The following is a 6938-nucleotide window of genomic DNA, read 5'->3' on the forward strand; positions in this document are numbered from 1 at the left end:
TGGTCCTTTTCAACCCAAGCCATTCTATCTTTCTATCATTGTGGCACTATAAATCCGTGACCATCCAGGTGTCATTTAGCTTTGCCTCGAGGCGTGAGCACAGCTGAGCTCCCCAAGGCTCCTACACATCTCTACAGATGGGGACAGGTTGGTCTGTCCCAGCTCCCAGACGTAAACCCAGTATTTACAATAGGGTCACATCCAGCCCTGTTGTTAAAGGGGGAGAAGGAACAGGCTGACGACCTGCCTCAGTCCCATCTCATCTGTAAGTTGCAGGAAATAAAAAGAACCTCCATCAGAGCAATGCTTGGAAATCCTACAAGGAAAACTGAATTGAAAACAGTGAGCACTCAGAGGAGGGACAGTAAGAACCACTGAAACACCTCAAGAAGCACTTCAACTTCGGCCTGGCTTTTGGGGTGGGAATGGGGCCGTGCCCTGCCAAGGCAGCAGTTTGCCCTATTGCTGCTGCAACAGCCACTCCTGCTGTCCCAAAGAAACAAGTCCACCAGTGTTTCGCAAAACGTTGCTTTTTCAGCCAGGGGAGAGCTCAGATTGCAAAGTGAGAAGTGAAAGAGTTTTGTATTTCTTTTTTCAGTCCCCTCTTTCGGAGCCGAACTGGCACCAGGAATCCCATTGGGCCGAAGGACGACTTCCAACAGTTGGAACAGCCTGTCGAAATCCGTGTAAAAATGGAAAATTACGAGAGCCTGCCTGAGGAAAGGGTCTTACCCAACAGCTCTTGGATAAGAGCTCCAAAGGAGAGCATGGGATAGAAATCATTAGCCCTGAACTACTGCTGAGCAAAAGGGGAACGACGTGCTGCACGTCTGTGTCTTCTGTTGGCTTAGAGACCCCTGCAGGCAAAGCAAGGCCACGGTACTTTTCTTATCATAGACAAGATAAAGCATCACAGAATCACAGAATTGCTCAGGTTGGAAAAGACCCTACAGGTCACCAAGTCCAACTGCAACCCAGCCACCCTGCCCTAGCTAACAACCCTCCACTAAGGCAGGCAGAAATCAGGCTGCAAGGTGGTGGCAGCATGGGGCAGTGGGTAAGTATTGGTTTGGTGTTAGTGTGGTCTGGGCACATAATCTAACATAATCTGTCTGTGCTGAAGGTTAGGGGTGATCTGCAATGTCGTCTGGATGGATACCCACCATGCTGCACCCACCATGAATATTCTGGATCCCCACAGTGGCATTGCTCCGTATCCACAGCGGGGTCCCAGCCCCAATGGGGCCATGACAAAGGAAAGCTCACAAATGCACCACAACGAAGGGCAATAGCAAAACCCTCAGTGCTCCACGGAGCAGCAGGATTCACAGGAACACCAGCACTACCACCAGGTTGGGCAGCAGCCCCGTGCATGCCTTGCATGTGTGCACTGCAACGCCACGTCCTTGGGAGGAAGGAAGAGTCGAGCATGGATCTGCGAGGACACAGCTGAGCCCTGGCATGGCGGCTGCCACCAGGCTCTCATTTCACCCCTATGAGCCCTCTGACTTCTTTTCCTCTCCCCTTCAGCTCAGGGGAAGATCAGAAAGCCGTCCTGAATGGTGAGAAGCACCTTGGCTCCGTTCCCCACCAGGATAAGTTTTCCCACTAGGAGGACGCTCGTTCAAAGGTTGTTTTTGCAAATGCCCCTGGTTTGTTTTGCTCGGTGCTTACATTCCTCCCTTGGCACAGCAGGCACACGGCCCTGTCTGTCATTAACCCACATGTCTGGCAAGATTACTCTTCAACAATAACATCCTTTCAAAGATCCCACTTCTCCTGCACCTGCAAAACACGGACAGGAGGCCGCCCGCAGCTCTGGGCATGCAGCAACAAATCACAGTGCCTTTGGATTCCTTTATTCCTGCTTCTGCTCAGCAGCACCTCACAGCAAAGCAGCAGTGCCCTCTTCTGCAGTCACGTTTTTTAATGCACGTTGGTTTAGGTGATGCCTACAGAAAGGCTTTGAGGCTGCGAGTTGTTTTTCTCTCCCCACTTCCATTCGGGGGCTTACATGCAAGGTGTGCAGTGTGTTCCAGTGCTTGGACAGCCGCTGCTGCACGGAGCTGTGGTGTTGTTCCTATGTGCTTATGGAGCAGAAAAATGTCCTGTTTTCAAAGCCTAGTGAGGTTCAGAGTTCAGTCTTCACCCAAAGGCCACAAGTTTGGGTGCATGTAGGACACTGCCTGCATTTGGCACGTGCTCAAGTTGAGCTTCTCTGTCTTGGTAATTTTCCTCCTCTAGCTTGAAACAGAGCCATTTCTCTCTGTTTTGGGATTTTTAAATCCTCTCTTTCCATGTGCTCTTATTTCTATTTTCTTCTTTCTTTGTCCCCAGGATGGTGGGCACAGCCCTGAGCTGCTGGAGCTCATGGGGCATTGGGACACTGCTCTGCCATGAGGTTTGGGTCTGGGGGTGCTGCGTGGGGCCAGGGTTGGGCTCGGTGAACCCTGTGGGTCCCTTCCAACTCGGGGTGTTCTATGGTTCTGTTGTTAAACATGGAGGGTTTATAGCTGCCAGAGTTTCCCCATTGATCTGCCTTCATTTCCCCTTCACAGGCTTCAATCACAGCATCTGAAAAAGACCTTTTTCCTCAGGTTCTCTCCTGCGGTGGCACATGACCACAGCTCAGGCACCATGACCATGTCCGACCTGGCCTGTATTTCTTCTGATGTGTGATGAATCTGGGTTGGGAATAAGGGGCTTCCCCAGGTCTTGTTGTGAGGGAGAGGTGTGTGAGAGGTGTCTGCATGGAAATGACATTGAACAGGACTTCTTTGTACACGCACTGCATGTGCAGCCAAATCACAGAATCATTAAAGTTGGAAAAGAAGATCTCTAAGATCCCCCAAGCCCAAGCCCAACCCATCCCCACCATCCCTCTAAACCCTGTCCCTAAGTAGGATCATAGAGTCATTACGTTTCATAACGAGGATGCTGTGGGATTAAGGTTGGAAAAGACCTCTCAGATGCCCACCCCCAGCCCACCCACCATTCCCACTGCCCACATCCCTCAGTGCCACATCCCCACAGCACTGAGCACCCCCAGGGACCGTGTTCCCCCACCCCCCGGGCAGCTGTGCCAATGGAAATCTTACAGTGAGCGATGAACCAGGTGATAAGATCTGGGATTTAACAGGGAGTTTTGAACCCAAGTCACCTGCATTGACTTTGTCAACTTCCCAAGCTAACAAAGCAGCAGGAAGACCCCTTCTGAGTCTCACTGTGATTGTTTGTTCCCCCTGCACATGGCTTGGGCTGAGCTCAATCTAAAGAGCCAGGCTCTCCCTTCCAGGCCCTAACCCTAAGGCTCTCCCTTCTAGAGGGAGCCTCCTCTTCCTCTGCTGCTAAATGTGGGCATGGGAGCCCAGCAGCTTCTCACATCAGCCCAGAGCATAGCCTGAGCCTCCAGGTCAGAGGGTTCATCTTTGCCTCCATCCTTTCTTCTGCCTCAGTGGCAGCAGTTCACAGTCCAGGTGATGGATATGGAGGTGTGATGTTGGCTCATACATTGCCCAAGTGATGAATGTGACCTTTGAGCCAAGGGCGACAGCTGGGCAGGGGAGAGGAGGTGGATCCCAAATCCACACACGTCAGCTGCTTCTACAGAGCTTCAGATAAGATGCAGAAGCTGTGTAAGACCTCAGTATGGAGATGTAAAAGCTGTAAACTGAGGCACAGCTGTGGAACCACTCCCATGTACCATCCCATATCCTTTGGGATGCGGTACTGCAGATTCAGGTGGTTGTAGGGGTCCCATACTTATCCCTCATCCCTTAGCCTTAAATTCATCAGCTACAAAGCTCCCCGTGGTCTCTCTTGCTCGCTGTGATCCTGCAGAACCTGTTTGTTAATCTGTGTTGAAAAACAGTTTGTCACCTTGGGTGCAGCGCCCGGATTATTTACCAATGCTGGGCGTACATTTGAGGTGTGTGCTATGATCTTCAGAGCCTGGGCTGCTCCTTCCTAACGCTCCATCCTTGACAGCTCTTTTCATACGGGCAGAAACCACCCACATTTCCGTTACGTGACATCCTGACCCATCATCAGCAAACTGCACATCCCACCCCTCCCTGCACCAGCAGCACAAACAGCCGCGGGTCGTTTGCTCCGTAAGCGGAGCGTGGCAGAGCGCGCGCATCCAGGGCGCATCCAGCTGCCACGGCGAAGTCCATCTGCAGAGTTCAGCAGTCCCAGATTTTACCAGGGTTCAAAGGCATCAGCACCACATCCGGAGCTGGAAAGAGCTGAGTGAGCACAGAGCAGCACCTCCTCCCAGCACAGCTCACCCACACGTCTCGGCACCGCCGTGCTCCTTGCGCACGCTGACCTTTGCATCTGGAGCAGAATCCACCTAAGCAGCATGAGACTTCCCCAAGCCCCGGCCCAGAGGTTTGGTTTTTGCACGGAGTTGTGCTTTACACCCTCCCCCCACACCCTGGTGTCACACGGAGCTGTTATCTCACAGGTATTTATCAGTTTTGTCCCTCAAAGAATTTGCCTGGGAAGGGGATGTTTGCACAGCAGAGCTTTGCAAAACCTTTTCTCCAGAGCGATTTCTGAAGGTAACGTGGGCACCTCAGGCGTGTGCAGGCTCATTCCTGGGCGTTTTCATCCACGATCCCAGGAAAGAGGCAAAGAAATGAGGAGAGCTTCTCCTCTGAAGCTGCGCGCCCGCCTCTTTTCACAAGGGGGAGAAAATTTGGCCCAGGCTGCAAGAGATCATCACAGTGAGCTTTGTGCCAGGGGGCATTAAAAAAAAAAGGGTAGGGAAAATAATGAAATACTCACCGCACCCTCGCTTCTCCCTGCAAGACAGGAGGATTCATGCAAGTCACTGAGCAAAGCCAGATTTTGGATGCTGGCAGCAGCTCAGGGTCTGGCTGCCTAGATACAGTCTAAAATTAGAGCACCTAAAAATTAACTGTAAGGCTAAAGAACTTTGGTCCCTGTGCTGAATGAGCACTGGAGAATTAGAGATAGACAGCAAGCCAGCTCTGCTTGTAATGCACTGCAACTGGGAGGCTGCTTTCAGAACCACGTCAGGCACACAAGAAATAGGGAGGACTTTTTTGCAATTATGTTTGCTGCTTTTATTAAGAAGGATGTGGAGGCAGTAGGCATCACAGAACTACAGAACCATAGAATGGCTGGGGTTGGAAGGGAGCTCAAGGATCACAAAGCTCCAACCCCCCACCAATGCAGGGCCACCAACCTCCCCATTTCACAGCAGCCCAGGCTGCCCAGGGCCCCATCCAACCCGGCCTCCAACACCTCCAGGGATGGACGGGGCATCACAGCCTCTCTGGGCAGCTGTTCCAGCACCTCACCACTCTCTGAGCAAAGAAAAGCACAGAGCTGCACAGAGCTTATCATAGATAAGGCGCAGGCATGGCAATCTGGTTATGAACACAGTGGGGTAAAATAACGTTTCCCATTGCTGAAAGATGGGGGAGCTCCACACTGAGGGCAGCGGTGCTCCTCCTCGCCTTCCTGCCTCCATCTTGTGATTCAACACCGGGAGAATCCCCAATGAAAGCTTCTTATTCCCTCTGTCCTCAGGGCTTGTCCCTGTAATGCTATTAGCTGAGGCTGCCTGCCCCACACTGACCTCCTTGCCAGCTCCGCAGGGCTCATCATCGCTCCGGCCATGACGGCTCCATCCTCAAATCCTTCTTGGGAATGAAGAGAATGAGAATAAATGAGAAAAAGTGAATTACCAAAAAGGAGAGATTGGCCCTATGACCGTGACTTACATGGACACGGCCAAGAGCCATCCCTTGGGATTTGCTCATTTATGGTGCTTTCCATCCCCGAAGCATTTTGTCAGCTGCCATCAAACCCTTTAGGACCGTCAGACAGGTGCACCCACGTGTGCACAGAAGAAAGCTGGGCAAACCCCCCCTTCACCTCATCCTACTGCTCTCCTCCCTTAGGATTCCAGCCCTGCAGAGCTGTTAAGAGATCCCATGATGTTTAGACCATTTCCGTATCCACATCCAGGGATTTGTCTCCAGGAGTGAGGATGGAAACTGCACAGCCATGACCAGATCTGCCTCGTGAGATGGCGGTGCCCCATCGCTGGGGACACCCGAGGTCAGGGGACCTTTGTGGCTCTTTTCCTCAAACAAATGAGTGTTGCGTGGCTGAAAATTCCACCTTCTGATGAATGGAGGAGGATCTTGGAATAGAAGTGCACCTCTTTCCTTGGGGAAGCCAGCTGAGCCACACTAATGCACTGTCCCTATGGCACTCTGCAAGTTGTATGGCAGAAGGGGTTGGTAGACATCCTGCAGGATGCCGTTGTTTGACTGCTCCTAGCTCAGCCCATCTAAGCAACAACCCAAGCCTTCCTACGGTGTTGGATAGCTTGCAAATCATGTGCTGTCAGAAGCACATCCTGATAGTCCTGCAATTCCAGGGCACGTGGCGTGGGACAGATCTGCAGTCTGAAGGGCTGACTTCAGTCCCTCACAGTATTAAGAGCAGAGGCTGCACCACAGCCAAATACAGAACAAATCAGAGATAACAAAGTCTGCAAAGAAAAGGCACCAGCCTGATTTCACAACCCCTGTGTGTCCCTGTGGAGCCATTCCATGGCTGCCTGTGGGCAGCAGGCACCAGACAGACCCGGTCCTGCAGTCCTTCCCTTACCCAGGGAGACCCATTCACTGCAGCAAAAACACTTCTGCAAATGATCTCTGTGCACCCCAGGGTTGCACGATTAGGCCAGGAAATTCAGAGAAAGAGTGATACTCACTGCTCTTAAATAGGCATTTGCAAGATGGAGTTCTCAACTTGATCAGCTCATATTGATTTTCTCTACTGCTTGTGCAGCCTCTAAAATGGCTCTTTGTCTCATCCTGTGATACTGGAGTGTTTAGGAAAGTAGATGGGATGGGATGGGATGGGATGGGATGGGATGGGATGGGATGGGA

The sequence above is a fragment of the Lagopus leucura genome, unplaced genomic scaffold (genome assembly GCF_019238085.1).
Source record: "Lagopus leucura isolate 7727_CA_CO unplaced genomic scaffold, USGS_WTPT01 178-0_obj-0_obj, whole genome shotgun sequence".
NCBI lineage: Eukaryota > Metazoa > Chordata > Aves > Galliformes > Phasianidae > Lagopus > Lagopus leucura.